We start from the raw sequence: 19,138 nt of genomic DNA, 5'->3' as shown, positions 1-19,138 counted from the left end.
CTTCTGTCTGTCTGCTTGCCCACTGGCTGAAGCATTTCCTTGAAAGCTGGCTACAGAAGAGCATAGGAGGAAAGCCTTGGACTCCAGCTATCAAAGCCTTGTGAGCTGTGCCCCTTAAGGCATCCCCTGCTCTGCAGCAGAAGCTAGAGAGCCGGGTCCCTCTAGACGCGCCCACCCTGCCTGCTTTACGGCAGCTCTCAGCAACTTGCTAATTCGACTGCCAAGGGCTGGAATCCAGACAGTGGTCCATGATGCCCATGGTGATCTCTCTAGGTTTTGTTTGTCCAAATGGAAAATGGCAGGGAGGGGAGCAGGAGACCCTGTCTAGAGTTCCTGTGACCCTGCTGACTCTCATGCCACAGTGTAGATCCCCATCTCCGGCTTCCCCAGAAGCAGCTACATTCCTTCACCTACTCTGATTCTTGACCTTGATACCCACCAGTTTTTGCTTCCCCTCCCCTCCTGGACTCAAGCCCCATCTCGGTTTCTCCCCTCTCCCCCTAGCCCCGACTCTGAAACCTCTTCCAGGTCCAGACCCTGCTCTCCTCGCCTCCTGGGCCTCCATCCTCTTCTCCTCCTACAGCCTGACTCCTCCGTGCAGATGGTTCCAGCACTGGTTATTATTTAAGCGAGCTGCTTCTGGCTCACATGTTAATTAAAACCCGCTGTCCAAAATCTCTTGGTACAATTTGCAGTGTAATCTGTAGCCTCTAGTGCATCATTGTATCTCTATTAAAAGGGATTCTCTGTAATGATGCGGGGATTTAATTAGTTTCTTTGCCAATGTTGTAAAACACAGTGATAAACGAGCCAACAGGTCCACGGATCATTATTCTCCTCAAGATGAGCTTATTAGCTGATTATGAATCATTAACAAAGTCTACACGGGATTTTCTTATCTAATTCAACACAATTTTTAACATTCAATGCTCAACATCCATTTTTCTCCACCAGCAACATTGGGTGATTGTAATCTGTGTGTATGGCTTCCAATTCTCTGCGGGGTTTTTCCCCCTCTTCACATTTCATTTTAGATATATTGAGGGGGACAACTCAATATAGGGTCCTCAATATTTAGATATATGTTATGGTCTGGTCTCCAATATTAAGATATATATATCAGAGACTGTATGGTGAGGAACTCAGGGTCCCATTTTACAGAGGGAAACCAGCTACCGTGAAGGGGTCTGGGAGTGTATTTTTGTGCACACACTTGTGTATGTGTGTCTATCTATAATAGAGGGACCCACTGGGGCTGTACAAGCTTCTATGTGCGTGGGTGTCTCTGTGTGGTACTACGTGGTACTCTGTGTATTCACAGGTGTGTGTCCATGGACTGGGGATGGTGCTTACTTGTTTAGTATGCATCCTGTGTGTGTGTGTGTGTGTGTGTGTGTGTGTGTACACACATGTAAGTACATGCACATAGAGGGGAGCTTAAGGAAAGAGAAATCCTGGGTAGGCTCTCAGACTGATATTATTCAACCATTCTGTGATATGTCACTATCCTCAAAAAGTTTCAGATGGGCCCCTCCTGGTTTCCCAGCTTGGGGTCATCCCTTTTTGGTCAGCACATATATGGACCCCTGATAGGGTCAGGCACAGTGCTTGGCCCTGTGAGGTAGGGGGTACTTTCCCTGTTTTACAGATAAGGAAACTGAGGCCCAGAAAGGTTCAATGGCTTGCTCTAGGTCATCAATAGTAAATGGCGCGGTCAAGATCAAACATAGTCTTGCCTCATTCCAAAGCCCTTTCTGTAACACTCTGCTGCCTCCTGGGTGTTGTCTGCCTCCTATCAGAGATGCCGTGGATCCTCAGGAGCTGGGCACAGCTCTCCCTGCAGCACCACCTCCAGGCACACACTGCCTTGGCTCTGGCCTTCTGACAGGCTGAAGGAGGAAGAGCAGCTACTGCATCCAGAATAAAATGTCCCCCAGGAAGCCCCTCCATGGACTTGGTCTCAGCAGTTCATATTCTCTTATACTTTTTCATGTCAGCCAGCAAGGTGGTATCATTTGAACCATCAGCTACTCTAGTCAAAGCTACTGTTGCTAACAAGCATAAGAACCAATTAGGTAAAAACAATGTAAAGAGGAGAAAACTGGGCATTATCATCTCAAAACTGCAATGGCCAAGAGACTCTATGTTGGGCTCCACATACATGGGAGCTTAACTGCCACAGCTCAGGTGGCTGGAAGCCCAGCAAACTCAGATCTCCAACACATAGGCCAGAGAGAGACAAGGAAAGCTAGATTTGAGCATAGTGGCTATTAAGAGGGTAATTATGTACCACCCCACCAAATTCCCATGTTGAATTCCTCACCCCTGGTACTTCAGAATGTGACCATATTTGGAAAGCGGGTCTGTAAAGAGGTAACTAAGTTAAAATGAAGTCTCTAGGATGGGCCTGAATCCAATAAGATTGGTGTCTTTCTGGGAAGAGGAAATTTGGACATTGACACACAGTGGGAGAAGACCATGTGAGGACATAGGGAGAAGGTGGCCATCTAAAAGTTGAGAAGAGAAGCCTCAGAAGAAACCAACCCTGCCAAAACTTTGATCCCAGACTTCCAGCCTTCTGAATTATGAGAAAATGAATTTCTGTTGTTTAAGCCATACAGTCTATGGTACTTCAAAGAACGGCCCTAGCAAACCATACAGGGAACAAACTCACAGAAGATGATTCTTCATCCAGCTGTGAATGCAGAGTCCAAAGGAGGGCAATAAACAGGCATATACTTCAGGCCACTGTCCATACCCAAATAGGTCCAACCTGATTGGGAGGCAAAGTAGTGGACAGTTAGGTGAAAAAAAAAAAAAAATACACTCCAAGTGAGGTATAGGGATTGTAAGTAATTTATCCATTCAAAGAATGAACCCAGTAAGGAAGGGAGGGGTGTTGAAAAGAACTTGGGGGTCAGGGGCCCAGCCAAGCAACTGGGGTATTAGGGCATCTCCAGTCCCAGCAGGGATACAAAGTTCTGGACAAGGACATGGAGGTAGAATTTTGGTCATTCCAACAGGACCAGTATGGCAGCAAATAGAAAAAGTCTTTGCAGAGCTTTCCATAAGCCCCCAAGAGCAAAGTATTCCACAAAGATTCATGGAATGATTGAGCATCAGATAACTACCATTTCTGTATCAGTTAGCACTGCTCTATAACAAGGTATCCTAAAACTTAGTAGTCTAAAACAACAGCTATCTAATATTACTCATAAACCTATAGGTTCAGTTGATATTTCTGTTGATTTGAGTCTGCTTTCTACCAATCTGAGCCAAGCTTAACTAACCTCAGCTGGGGACTGTGAACTGGAAGTGAGCTGGGAGCTGGATGATCTAGGATGGTCTCATCTGGAACACATCTCTCCTTCATGTATCCCTCACATCCCTCCATGAGGAAAACCCAAGTGTCTTCTCATGCCAACAACAGGAGTCAAGACAAGATACAAGAGAAACCAAAACAAGAGAGAGCTAGTCTTGGACAAGGTTCCAGAATAGAATAGTCTGGTTATCACAGGGAAGACAGAGATACAAGAGAAGATGTGGAAATCTACAGGTACTTTTCCAGCTTCTACCCATATCACGTTTGCTAACATCACATTAGCCCTAGCAAGTCATGTGGCCAAGCCTGGAGTCAGGGTAGGAGGGGATTACAAAGTTACAATGCAAAGGTTTTGGATACAGAAAGACCATTACTAGGAGCCATTGGTGTCATTAATCTACCAAAGTGAGTGAATCAACAAGCATCTGAGGCAGAAGTCAATGGAGCAAATCTTGGACTCACTTGCTGGTGGGCTGAAGTTATTTAGTCTGCCTGTCCTTGATCAGAACTGGCTTAAATGCTGTAAGAGCTGAGCCTGACCCTCTGTAGCTCCATAATGAGGTATAATAACTTCCACTGGATGGTCCCTGAAGCTACACTTGGGTCCACTTAATATGATTGGAGTGCTACTAAATGTTGCATGGGAATCTGAAAATGGTCTTCCAAGTGCTCTCTGGGCACTCTTATCACTCTGTACTCTCTGCCTGGACAGTCACATCCCTTTCCCCCCCACTCACAATCTCAACCTGACACAACTGAGGACCATGTCTTGATCCCTGGCATGACTCCTGCACTCAGAAGGATAATTAATACAAACTGAACATATAATAAATTATTGTTTAATAAATGACTGAAACCAAATGAGACACATAAGATAAATTTATGTACCACAGGGAAATTTTCCAAGCTGCTCCTCAGGTTCCCAATGAACACTTCTAGGATTATTGATTAAAATTTAGATATCGATCTACTTTTCAAATTTCCCAATACCATATTGTAAAAGGTAGTATTCACTGTGGCCCATTTATGTTCACACTGACCTTTAACTGTGGTGTTTAACCTAAAAAAGAGGGAGGCTGGCATCTTGGTCTTCAAATATTTCAAGGGATTTTTGAAGGCCGATTTGAACAGGTGTTTTCAGAGGACACTGGGACTGAAGGAAGATTTTGGCTCAATAGAACATCTTCCTTATGGACAAAAAGAGTATAAATGGGGGAAACTCCAGAATGTACAAAGAAACAAAGAGAGAATTTGTAGGAAATAATGCTTAAGAATATTCCAAGTACATAGAATGAACATGACTTGAGTATATAGATTTGTGGAAACATGGAGAATGAACTGACAAGCTAATATTAGTCTAATGGCCTTCATAAAAGGAGAATGAAGAAAATGATAGAAATGGAACATTTGAAAATATCAGAACTGAAAATATTTCAGAATTAAAGAATATATAATTCATTATATAAAAAATAGATCAACTGAAGATAATTCTATACACAGAGACATATTATAGAAGGTGTGTAAAGTTTCAAGGAAAAAATTAAATCTTTAAAACTACCAAAAGGCAGATAATTTACAAAGAAATGATACATGGAGAGATAGCAAAATTCTTAGTAGCAATAATATACAACAAAAAGATGGTAAAGTGGTAGTTGTAAAATGCTGACTGAAAATATCTGGCAATCTTGAATTTTATACCCAGATAAATGATCATTCAAAGTGAAAGGGGAGAAAAGACTTTTTTAGACATACAAAGACTAGAAGTTTCCCAACTCATTAAAAGGATGCTTAGAGACTTGAAGTTTCATCTCCAACACATAAAGCCATAACTCTCAACCTTACAACAAAAATAAAAGCTGAACAAATTGAAAATCATGACTTTTTTTAGATTCATTAAGGAATCTAGTGAAGTGAGAAACTCTTCAGAACTACAGTCATAGGGCACCTTGCACTTCTGTACATCTTGCCTCCAGGAACCCCTCCAAGTTGTCATGCTGAAGAGTCAAAACAACAATCTCATGTCTTTGGCAGGGGAAGGAAGGGAACAGCAATCATTCTGAAATAAATTCCAGAGCATCCTCCCTAACAAAGGCCTATCTGTCAATGGCAAAGAACTTTATTTGTTGTGGGAGAAGGGAATTTATCCAACTCAAACTCCCTCTAGTCTTTCTGTCTCACCCAAAGGGAAAAATGGGCGTAAGAATCATTTATGAAGGTCACAGCTCAGGGATACAGGTTCACCAAAGACTAAGATTTATTCGCAGGGTTATAGATGTCCCCTCCTCCCCAACACCTTACCACCACATCAGTAGGGCTCCAGGAGGTTAACAGTGGATTACAAATGAAACAGCTATAAGACCCAGACTCTATTTAAGAGAGTTTTTAGGAAAACCCAAAGATAAAAGATAACTTAACAAACAAGGATACTAGAGAAAATTAAAGATTTTGACACTTACAGCTATAACAAACATTAAACACAGCTCCTAGCCATATTAACATAAAACTTCACACTAAGGCCTATTTATCTCAGTTCATGTTATCAAATACATCATGTTATGCTTTCAACAAAAAATTATAAGGCATAATAAAAAGGAAGAAAAAATGTATGATTTGAATGGACAAAGCAATCATCAGAACCAGACTCATATATGGCATAAATTTTAGAATTATGACTGAGAATGTAAAGTAACTATGATTAATATGTTAAAGACTCAAGGAAAACGTAGACAGTATGCAAAAGCACATAGATAATGAAAGCAGAGACAGAAAATCTATGAAAGAATAAAAAAAAGTGGAGGGAGGAGTCAAGATGGCAGAGAAGTAGTAGGCTGAGACTACATCAGGTAGCAGGAGATCAACTAGATAGCTTATCTAAACATAGCAAACACCTACAAATCCAATGGGAGATTGAAGAGAAGAAGAACAGAAATTCAAGAAACAGAAAATCAACCACTTTCTGAAAGTTTATCTAATATATATATATTTTTCTTTTTTATATTTTTTCTTTATTTGTTTTCTTTTTTAATTGTTTCTTTTTTTTTTCTGAACTTCTTTTTATCTCCTTTCTCCCCCCCCCCATGATTTGGGGTCTCTTCTGATTTGGTTAAAGCGTATTTTCCTGGGGTCTTTGCCACCCTTTTAGTATTTTACTTGTTCTTTCATATACTCTTATCTGCACAAAATGACAAGACGGAAAAATTCACCACAAAAAAAATAAGAAGAGGCAGTACCAAAGGCTAGGGACCTAATAAATACAAACATTGGTAATATGTCAGATCTAGAGTTCAGAATGATGATTCTCAAGGTTCTAGCCAGGCTCGAAAAAGGCATGGTAGATACTAGAGAAACCCTCTCGGGAGATATAAAAGCCCTCTCTGGAGAAATAAAAGAACTAAAATCTAACCAAGTTGAAATCAAAAAAGCTATTAATGAGGTGCAATAAAAAAAAAAATGGAGGCTCTCACTGCTATGATAAATGAGGCAAAAGAAAGAATTAGTGATATAGAAGACCAAATGACAGAATAAAGAAGCTGAGCAAAAGAGGGACAAACAGCTACTGGACCATGATGGGAGAATTCGAGAGATAAGTGACACCATAAGATGAAACAACATTAGAATAATTGGGATTCCAGAAGAAGAATAAAGAGAGAGGGAGCAAAAGATATATTGGAGAGAATTATTGGAGAGAATTTCCCTAATATAGCAAAGGGAACAAGCATCAAAATCCAGGAGGTGCAGAGAATCCCCCCACAAAATCAACAAGAATAGGTCCACACCCCGTCACCTAATAGTAAAATTTACTAGTCTTAGTGACAAAGAGAAAATCCTGAAAACAGCCCAGGAAAAGAAGTCTGTAACATAGAATGGTAAAAATATTAGATTAGCAGCAAACATCCACAGAGACCTGGCAGGACAGAAAGAGCTGGCATGATATATTCAGTGCACTAAATGAGAAAAACATGCAGCCAAGAATACTATATCCAGCTAGGCTATCATTGAAAAATAGAAGGAGAGATAAAAAGCTTCCAGGACAAACAAAAACTGAAAGAATTTGCAAACACCAAACCAGCTCTACAGGAAATATTGAAAGGGGCCCTCTAAGCAAAGAGAGAGCCTAAAAGTGTAGATCAGAAAGGAACAGGGACAATATACAGTAACAGTCACTTTATAGGCAATACAGTGGCACTAAATTCATATCTCTCAATAGTTACCCAGAATGTTAATGAGCTAAATGCCCCAATCAAAAGACACAGAGTATCAGAATGGATTAAAAAAAAAACCCCATCTATATGACAAGAAACTCATTTTAGACCCAAAGACACCTCCAGATTTAAAGTGAGGGGGGGGTGGAAAACAATTTACCATGCTAATGGACATCAGAAGAAAGCAGGAGTGGCAATCCTTATATCAGATCAAATGGATTTTAAGCCAAAGACTATAATAAGAGATGAGGAAGGACACTCTATCATACTCAAAGGCTCTGTCCAGCAAGAGCATCTAACAATTTTAAATATCTATGCCTCTAACGTGGGAGCAGCCAACTATATAAACCAATTAATAACAAAATCAAGGAAACACATCAACAATAATACAATAATAGTAGGGGACTTTAACACTCCCCTCAGTGAAATGGACAGATCATCCAAGCAAAAGATCAACAAGGAAATAAAGGCCTTAAATGACACACTGGACCAGATGGACATCACAGATATATTCAGAACATTTCATCCCAAAGGAACAGAATACACATTCTTCTCTAGTGCACATGGAACATTCTCCAGACTAGATCACATCCTGGGTCCTAAATCAGGTCTCAACAGGTATCAAAAGATTGGGATCATTCCCTGCATAATTTTAGACCACAATGCTCTGAAGCTAGAACTCAACATCAAAAGGAAATTTGAAAAAAATCCAAATACATGGAGACTAAACAGCATCCTTCTAAAGAATGAATGGGTCAACCAGGAAATTAAAAAATAATTGAAAAAATTCATGGAAACAAATGATAATGAAAACACAATGGTTCAAAATCTGTCGGACACAACAAAGGCAGTCCTGAGAGGAAAATATATAACAATACAAGCCTTTCTCAAGAAACAAGAAAGGTCTCAAGAACACAACCTAACCCTACACCAAAAGGAGCTCGAGAAAGAACAAGAAAGAAACCCTAAACCCAGCAGGAGAAGAGAAATCATAAAAGATCAGCACAGAAATCAATGAAATAGAAACAAACAAAAAAAATAGAACAAATCAACAAAACTAGGAGCTGGTTCTTTGAAAGAATTTATAAGATTGATAAACCCCTGGCCAGACTTATCAAAAAGAAAAGAGAAAAAACCCAAATAAATAAAATCATGAATGAAAGAGGAGAGATCACAACTAACACCAAAGAAATACAGACAGTTATAAGAACATAGTATGAGCAACTCTACGCCAACAAATTTGACAATCTGGAAGAAATGGATGCATTTCTAGAGACATATGAACTTCCAAAACTGAACCAGGAAGAAATAGAAAACCTGAACAGACCCATAACCAGTAAGGAGATTGAAACAGTCATCAAAAATCTCCAAACAGGGGCACCTGAGTGGCTCAGGGGGTTAAAGCCTCTGCCTTCGGCTCGGGTCATGATCTCAGGGTCCTGGGATGGAGCCCTGCATGGGACTCTCTGCTCTGCAGGGAGCCTGTTTCCTCCTCTCTCTCTGCCTGCCTCTCTGCCTACTTGTGATCTCTGTCTGTCAAATAAATAAATAAAATCTTTAAAAAAAAAAAATCTCCAAACAAACAAAAGCCCAGGGCCAGACGGCTTCCCAGGGGAATTCTACCAAACATTTAAAGAACTAATTCCTATTCTCCTGAAACTGTTCCAAAAAATAGAAATGGAAGGAAAACTTCCGAACTCATTTTATGAGGCAGCATCACCCTGATCCCAAAACCAGACACGGATCCCATCAAAAAAGAGAACTACAGACCAATATCCTTGATGAACAAAGCTGTGAAAATTCTCACCAAAATACTAGCCAATAGGATTCAACAGTATATTAAAAGGATTATTCACCACGACCGAGTGGGATTTATTCCAGGGCTGCAAGGTTGGTTCAACATCCACAAATCGATCAATGTGATACAACACATTAATAAAAGAAAGAACAAGAACCACATGATACTCTCAATAGATGCTGAAAAAGCATTTGACAAAGTACAGCATCCCTTCCTGATCAAAACTCTTCAAAGTGTAGAGATAGAGGGCACATACCTCAATATTATCAAAGCCATCTATGAAAAACCCACCGCAAATATCATTCTCAATGGAGAAAAACTGAAAGCTTTTCCACTAAGGTCAGGAGCATGGCAGGGATGTCCATTATCCCCACTGCTATTCAACATAGTACTAGAAGTCCTAGCCTTCAGCAATCAGACAACAAAAGGAAATTAAAGGCATCCAAATTGGCAAAGAAGTAGTCAAACTATCACTCTTCACAGATGATATGATACTATATGTGGAAAACCCAAAAGACTCCACTCCAAAACTGCTAGAACTTGTACAGGAATTCAGTAAAGTGTCAGGATATAAAATCAATGCACAGAATCAGTTGCATTTCTCTACACCAACAAGACAGAAGAAAGAGAAATTAAGGAATCAATCCCATTTACAATTGCGCCCCAAACTGTAAGATACCTAGGAATAAACCTAACCAAAGAGGCTAAGAATCTATACCCAGAAAACTATAAAGTACTCATGAAAGAAACTGAGGAAGACACAAAGAAATGGAAAAATGTTCCATGATCCTGGATTGGAAGAACAAATATTGTGAAAATGTCTATTCTACCTAAAGCAATCTACACATTTAATGCAATTCCTATCAAAATACCATCCATTTTTTTTTTCAAAGAAATGGAACAAATAATCCTAAAATTTATATGAAACCAGAAAAGACCCCAAATAGCCAAAGGAATATTGAAAAAGAAAGCCAAAGTTGGTGGCATCACAATTCTGGACTTCAAACTCTATTACAAAGCTGTCATCATCAAGACAGCATGGTACTGGCACAAAAACAGACACATAGATCAATGGAACAGAATAGAGAGCCCAGAAATAGACCCTCAACTCTATGGTCAACTAATCTTTGACAAAGCAGGAAGAATGTCCAATGGAAAAAAGACAGTCTCTTCAATAAATGGTGTTGGGGAAATTGGACAGCCACATGCAGAAAAATGAAATTGGACCATTTCCTTACACCACACACGAAAATAGACTCAAAATGGATGAAGGACCTCAATGTGAGAAAGGAACCCATCAAAATCCTTGAGGAGAACACAGGCAGCAACCTCTTCAACCTCAGCTGCAGCAACCTCTTCCTAGGAACATCGCCAAAAGCAAGGGAAGCAAGAGCAAAAATGAACTACTGAGATTTCATCAAGATCAAAAGCTTTTGCACACCAAAGGTAACAGTTAACAAAACCAAAAGACAACTGATAGAATGGGAGAAGATATTTGCAAACGACATATCAGATAAAGGGCTAGTGTCCAAAATCTATAAAGAACTTAGCAAACTCAACACCCAAAGAACAAATAATCCAATCAAGAAATGGGCAGAAGACATGAACAGACATTTCTGCAAAGAATACATCCAGATGGCCAACAGACATGTGAAAAAGTGCTCCACATCACTCGGCATCAGGGAAATACAAATCAAAACCACAATGAGATATCACCTCACACCAGTCAGAATGGCTAAAATTAACAAGTCAGGAAATGACAGATGCTGGTGAGGATGCGGAGAAAGGGGAACCCTCCTATATTGTTGGTGGGAATGCAAGCTGGTGCAACCACTCTGGAAAACAGCATAGAGGTTCCTCAAAATGCTGATAATAGAACTACCCTATGACCCAGCAATTGCACTACTGGGTATTTACCCTAAAGATACAAACCTAGTGATCCGAAGGGGCACGTGCACCTGAATGTTTATAGCAGCAATGTCTACAATAGCCAAACTATGGAAAGAACCTAGATGTCCATCAACAGATGAATGGATAAAGAAGATGTGGTATATACACACAATGGAATACTATGCAGCCATCAAAAGAAATGAAATCTTACCATTTGCGACGATGTGGATGGAACTAGAGGGTATCATGCTTAGCGAAATAAGTCAATCAGAAAAAGACAACTATCATATGCTCTCCCTGATATGAGGAAGTGGAGATGCAACATGGGAGGGTTAAGGGGGTAGGAGAAGAATAAATGAAACAAGATGGGATTGGGAGGGAGACAAACCATAAGTGATTCTTAATCTCACAAAACAGAGGGTTGCTGGGGGGAGGGGGGTTGAGAGAGACGGGTGGGGTTATGGACATTGGGGAGGGTATGTGCTAAGGTGAGTGCTGTGAAGTGTGTAAACCTGGCGATTCACAGACCTGTACCCCTGGAGATAAAAATACATTATATGTTTATTTTTAAAAATTAATTAATTAATTAATTTTTTAAAAAGAATTTTAAAAAGTTATAAATAAATAAACAAATAAATAAAGTTGAAACTTCATATTACCAAAACTTGGAAGCAACAAAGATGTCCTTCAATGGATGACTGGATAAATAAACTATGGTTCCTTCAGACAATGAAATGTCATTCAGTACAATAATAATAATAACAATAATAAACTATCGAGCCAAAAACAGACAAGGAGGAATCTTAAATCACTTTACTAACTGAAAGAATCCCACTGAAAAGGCTGCATATTATATGATTCCAACTACATGACATTCTGGAATAGGCAAGACTATGCAGACAGTAAAAAGATCAGTAATTGCTAAGAATTGCAGGGAGGTGGTGAATAAGGAGAATGTAGAGGATTTTTAAGACAGTGAAAATAGTCTGTATGATATAAAAATAGTGAAAACATGTCATTTTACATGTGTCTAAACCCACAGAATGTGCAACACCAAGAGTGAAACTTAATGATAAGTCTGGAGTTTGGGTCATTATGATGTGTCAATATAGGTTCATCATTGTAACAAATGTACCACTCTGGTGGAGGATGCTGATAGTAGGAGAGGTTGTGAATGTGTACAAGAAGGAGATAAATGAGAAATCTCTGTATTTTCCTCTTTATTTTGCTGTAAACATTAAATTTCTCTTTAAGAATAGTATTTTTAAAATATATATTTATTTGTTTTTAGAGAGAGAGAGAGCTTGTGAGCAGATGAGCAGTGGGAGGGGCAGAGGCAGAGAATCTCTGGGAGATGCCACCCAGAACATGGAGCCCTAGCAGGGCTTGATCCCACAACCAATGATATCATGATCTGAACCAAAAACCAAGAGCCAGATACTCAACTGACTAAGCCATCCAGGTGCCCCTTAAAAAATAGTCTTAAAAAATATTGTAATAGAAATAAAGAATGTCTTTCATGGGCTCATCAGTAGAAAGGACATGGCCAAGCTAAAAATCACTGAAACTGAAAATATGTCAGTAGACATTTCCCAAACTAAAATGCAAGGGGCTGGGGCGGGGGGGGGGGGTGGGAGAATGAGAAAAGAGAACAAAATATCCAATATCTGTGGAACAATTTTATAAAAAGTGTAACAAATATATAATTGGAATACCAAAAGAGAAGGAGAAGAAAGCGGAGACAGAGCAGAAGAAATATTTGAAGGAGTAATGGCCAGGGGATTTTCAAAAATTGATGACAGACACCAAAAGACAGACCCAGGAGGCTTAGAGAACACCAAGGAAGATAAATACTAAAAAATCTATTCTTAAGCATATCATATTCAAACCGTAGAAAACCAACAACAAAGAGAAAATCTTGAAAGCAACAGAGGAAAACAACAACAACATTTTACCTATAGAGGAGCAAGGATAAAGCTACATTAAACTTCTCATCAGAGACCATGAAGGCTTGGGGCACCTGGCTGGCTCAATCAGTGAAGCATACAACTCTTGATCTTAGGGTTGTGAGTTTGAGCCCCACATTGGGTGTAGAGATTAATTTGGAAAAAAAATCTTAAAAAACAACAACAACAACAAGAAACCATGCAAGCTAAAAGAGAGTGGAAGGAAACATTTAAATTGTTGAAAGAGGGGCTCCTGGGTGACTCAGTCACTTGAGTGTCTTACTCTTGATTTTGGCTCAGTTCATGATCTCAGGGTTGTGACGTGAAGCCCCACCTTGGGCGCTGCACTGAGCATGGAGCCTGCTTAGGAGTCCCTCTCTCCATTGGCCCCTACCCTCACTTGCCCATGCTCTCTCTTTCAGAAATATATAAATAGATAGACAGACAGACAGACAAGACTGTTGAAAGAGAAAAACCCTTGACCCAGAATTCAATATCTAATGAAATTATCCTTCGAAAGTGAAGAAGAAATAGACTTTCTCAGACAAACAAAACCTCAGAGACTTCCTCACCAATATGCCACCTCTGCAACAGGTCTTCAGTGAGAGGAAAAATGACATAGGTCAGAAATTTGGATCTATACAGGAAATGAAAGATCACCAAAAAAGGAATAATTGAAGGTAAAATAGAGTACTTTGTTTTTCTTATTGTTAACTGAGCCAATAGATTATCATTTCCTCCAAGTAATAATAGTAACAATGTATTAGGTGATTATAGTACATGGATAAGTGAAGTACATGACAGCAGTGTAACAAAAGACAGGAGGAAGGAACTGGTAATACTCTATTGTAAGGGTAACTTTACTACCCATGAGGCAATATGGTGTTATCTGAGAGTGAATGAAGGCTAGTTATAAATGTTTATTGCAAACTCTGGGGAAAACACTAAGAAATTTTTTTTAAAGAAAGGTGATTGAGGGGTTTTTGGTTTTTTTTTTTTTTTTCCCCTCTTAGCGATCAGCAGACCACCTGCACTCTTCTTTTCCTTTACTATCCCCCAGTTCCAGATCAGCTGATGCCAGGGGTTTTGGAGACTGGAAAAGCCCCACTAGCCTCCAGATGTTCGACAACTACCTGGCAGACAGGAGCTACATCAAGGGGTGCGTGCTGTCCTAAACAGACCAGCAGTATTTGAAGGGGTCTCCAGCCCCACACTCACTGACTTGTATCTTGCCATACATTCATAGAATCACATCAAGTCTGACAAAAAGGAAAAGGCCAGCCTTCCAGGAGTGAAGAAACCTTTGGACAACTATGGCCCTGCTAATGCGGAGGACATCATAGGAAGTGGAGACACAGATAGTAAAGATAATAATGACATTGATCTTTCTGGATCTGAGAAGGAAGGGGAAAGTGAAGAAGTGAAAGGAAAAGGAAAGAAAGAAAAAAAGAAAGAAAGAAAACCCTGTACTTGCTGCCAGGTATTCCAGCTTACTGGATATGAAACCTTAGGATGAGACAGATACAGCAAACCAGAGGAGGGTGTCAGGAACATTCAAGCAGACAGCATGATCGGGGGCTCTTCTAAACTAGTTTCAGTGGGGGATGGAATTACAGAACTTTAAAAACAGTGCATAGTGGAAGGCAATAAAGCTGGAACAGATAGGCTGGAAGAGTGGATCACTGCTGTTGAGTCCATGATCAAAGGAGCGGGACTGATACAAAGCGAAGGTCAAGCAAAGCTTTATTTTGCGCCAAGCATCGAGAATCAAGCCGAGTGTTTGGGGCCGCCTCTTGAGAGAGCGAGTGACTCCCAGCCTCACAGACTAACTTTTATGGAGAAAAGGCCATGTAGTTGAGCCTGGCCACAAACAGGTGGCCAATGAGATTGCAACACACAGAGAAAGTTGCACAGTCACGCTAGGTCACACACGGGTGGCCAACTGAATTACAATTCACCCCAAGGTAGCTATTTGAACTAGCCTATCACCTTGCTCAGAACTGGCACTCAAAAGGTGCCCAAAAGGCGGGGCCCACACTCCTTGGTAGCTAGGGAGACCGTATTCGTGCCCCACTGATTGGATGTCTCCACCTAGCCTGACTCATCCCTGCATTCGGACTCTGTTATCTCCACCTGACCTGACCGGTCCTTATATTTGGGCTCTGTTATCAGGGACCAGTCGACCACATTTTACTGGTTTCCCGGACTTGCTTTTAAGTAAGTTCCCCTAGGAGGGGTGGGGTGGGGGTGCAGTCAGGGTCAGTTTAAGTTTTACTGCATAAACAACAAAATCACTGTTTAACCGAGATGAAATCGCTCTGGCTAAATTGGCCCTTACAAATGCTTTTGACGAATATGTGCAGTACTTTTCACAAGATCTAAAATCCATTGTAGATCAACGCCATTAAATAGAAGTTTGAAAGACCAAAAAAAAAAAAAAAAGAAAGAAAGAAATAAAAAGAAAAAGAAAGAAAGAAAAGAAAAAGAAAAAATATATGATTGATATGCTAAAAGAAGAGACAAAATAGGATCATAAAAATGCTCAATTAAAACTAGAAGGATGGGGGACACCTGGGTGGTTCAGTGAGTTAAGTGTCTGCCTTTGGCTCAGGTCATGATCCTGGAGTCTTGGAATTGAGCTCCACATTGGGCTCCCTGCTCAGTGGGGAGTCTGCTTCTCTCTCTCCCTCTGCCCCCCCACCTCATGCTCGCTCTCTCTCTCTCTCTCTCTTTCAAATAAATAAATTAAATCTTAAAAAAATAAGGATGTTAATAGTCCTTAATGTGTATGCACCTAATAATAGCAAACCAAAATATGTGAGACAAAAACCAATAGAATTGTAAGGACAATAGACATATCCATTATTATAGTTGGAGGCTCTTTTAGTAACTGACAGATCAAGCAGGCAGAATATCAGTAAGGACACAGTGGAACTCAACAGCATCAGTCAACTGGGAATAATCGACATCTATCAACTACTTCATCTGATGACAGCAGAACACACACTCTTCTCAGGCTCATTTGGAGCATTCACCAAGACAAACCACATGCTGGGCTATAAAACACAACTTAAATCAAAAAGAATAGAAGTGATACAATGTCTGCTTTCAATAATACAACAATGGAATTAAACAAAAAATCAGTAACAGAAAGATAGGTAGAAAATCTTAAAAAACTTGGAAATTAAACAATACACTTGTGCATAACACATGGGTTAAAAAAAGAGATCTCAAGAGAAATTTTAAAACATTTTGAGCTAACTGAAGGTATAAATTATAAAAAATTGTGGTACGCAGTGAAAGTAGCACTTAGAGGGAAATTTATAGCATTTTGAACACATATATTAGGAAAGAAGAAAGATCTTAACATCAACAATCTAAGCTTCCAACTTAGAAAATTAGAGAAAGAAGGGAAATTGAAGCCTAAAGCAAGCATAAGGAAAGAAGTAATAATTAGAGCAAATATCAGTGAAATTGAAAGCAGGAAAATAGAGAAAATCAACCAGCCAAAAGCTGGTTATTTGAAATTAATAATGCTTGCCATACAAATCAGATAAGAAGAAATAAAATTGCTGCTTTTGCAGATAACATGGTCTTATAAATATATAATCCTAAATACTCCACCAAAATAAACTATTAAAACTAATAAATAAATTTAGTAAAGTTGAAAGATAGAAAATCAGCAAAAAATAATCAGTTGCATCTCTATATACAGACAACAAACTACCAAAAAAAAAAAAGAAGAAGAAGAAGAAAGAAGAAGAAAACATTCCCTTTCCAAAGAGGTAAAAGATCTGTATACTGAAAACTATTAAACACTGATGAAAGAAACTGAAGACAAATTAAATTTTAAAAAATCTATGTTCACAAATTAAAAGTTAATATTTTTTAAATATCCATTCTAGTTAAAACAAGGTATAGATTTAATGCAATTCCTACCAAAATTCAAAAGGTATTTTTCACAGAAATAGAAAAAAATTCTAAAATTATGAAACCTCAAAAGACCCTGAATAGCTAATGCAATCTTGAGTAGGAGGAACAAAATATTGGACATATCACTCTTCCTGACTTCAAATTATATTACAAAGTGATAATAATCAAACAGCATGGTATCAGCATGAAAACAAACACATAGACAAGTGGAACAGAATAGAAAGCCCTGAAATAAACCCAGGCACATATGGCCAACTAATTTTCAACAAAAGCACCAAGAACACAAAATAGGAAAAGGATTGTCTCTTCAGTGAATGCTGTTGGGAAAGCTGGATAGCCAACTGAAAAAGAATGTAATAGAACCTTTATCTTACAACATACACAAAATCAACTTGAAATAGATTAGTTTTAAGCACAAGACCCAAAATCATAAAATTCCTAGAAGAAAACATAAAGGAAAATAAGCAGATACACATAGTCTTGGCAATGATTTTTTTGGATTTGACACCAAAGCACATGCAACAAAATTAAATAAGTGGGACTACATCAAACTGAAAATTTTCTACACAGCAAGAGAAACAATTAACAAAATGAAAAGGCAACCTAGGGAACTAGAGACAACATTTGCAGACCATGTATCTGATAAGGGATTAATATCCAAAGTATATGAGAGACATATACAACTCAACAGCAAAAAATAAATAAATTACCCAATTGAAAACATAGACAAAAGACCTGAATAGACACTTTTTTCCCAAAGAAGACATACAAATGACCAAACATGTATGAAAAGATACTCAACATCACTAATCATCAGGCAAATGGAAACCAAAACCACAATGAGATATCACCATACATCTGTTAGGATGTCTATTATCAAAAAATCAGAAAATAATAGGTGTCGGTGAGGATGTGGGGAAAAAGGAACCCTCATGCACTGTTAGTGGAGGTGTAAATTAGTACAGTCATTATGGAAAAGAGTATGGAAGTTCCTCAAAAAATTAAAATTAGAGCTACCATATAATCCAGCAATCCCATTTCTGGGTATAAATCCAAAAGAAATAAAATCACTATCTCAGAGGGATATCTACACTATTGTGTTACATTATTCACAGTAGCCAAGATATGAAAACAACCTAAGTGTTCATCAACAGATGAATGGATAAAGTGTGGTGCATATGTATGTGTGTGTGTGTGTAAAATGGAATATTATTTACCCTTTAAAAAGAAGGAAATCCTGCCATTTGCAACAACATGGATGAAGCTGAAGGGCATTATGCTAAGTGAAATAAGCCAGACACAGAGAGACAAATAAAGCAGGATCCCACTTATATGTGATATCTTTAAAAAAAAAAGTTTTACTCATAGTAACAGAGAATATAATGGTGATTACCACAGGCAGGGGAATGGGACAAAGGGGAGATATTGTTAAACGGTAAAAAGATTAATTTTATTCAAGGTAAGACATAAATAAATAAGTGAATAAACAGAGAGCAATATCTTGCTCATGTACCATATAACGATATCGTCAAGGTCCCAATAAATCTACAAGTTCAATGCAATGCTGATCAAAATCTCAATAGTAGACATAATAAAAAATGGCTATTTAAAAAAAGAAAGAAATTCAGTTACAAGATGAATAAGTGCTGGAGACCTAATGTACAGCATGGTGACTATAGTTAAATAATAATGTGCTGTATACTTGAAATTTGCTAAGAGAGTAATCATAAGTGTTCTCAACACCACCACACACAAAAAAAAGGTGACTATGTGAAGTGATGGATATATTATTCAGCTTCGTTGTGCTAATCATTTCATAAGTGTATACATATATCAAAACATCATGTTGTGCCTCTTAAATATATGCAATTTTTCACTTGTCAACCATACATACATCATGTACATACATACATCTCAATGAAGATGGAAATATTTTTTAACTTAAAAGCTTAGTGTTTTCAGAAAAATTGAAATATGAATGGCTTATAAATATATTAATGTATGCTCACATATGATTAAGAAATACAAACCAAATTAACTTAAAGGC

The 19,138-nt window shown here is 38.7% G+C and overlaps 1 pseudogene; it reads left to right on the top strand.

The window, feature by feature from the left end:
* Positions 1-15,570, top strand: part of LOC101693701 — a 106,441-nt pseudogene extending 90,871 nt beyond the window's left edge.
* The last annotated feature ends 3,568 nt before the right edge of the window (positions 15,571-19,138 follow it).

Source organism: Mustela putorius, unplaced genomic scaffold, assembly GCF_011764305.1.
Source record: "Mustela putorius furo isolate JIRA1106 unplaced genomic scaffold, ASM1176430v1.1 tig00003853_pilon_pilon_pilon, whole genome shotgun sequence".
Lineage (NCBI taxonomy): Eukaryota > Metazoa > Chordata > Mammalia > Carnivora > Mustelidae > Mustela > Mustela putorius.
The sequence above is the reverse complement of the archived record's forward strand: the minus strand, read 5'-3'. Positions and strand labels throughout refer to the sequence as shown.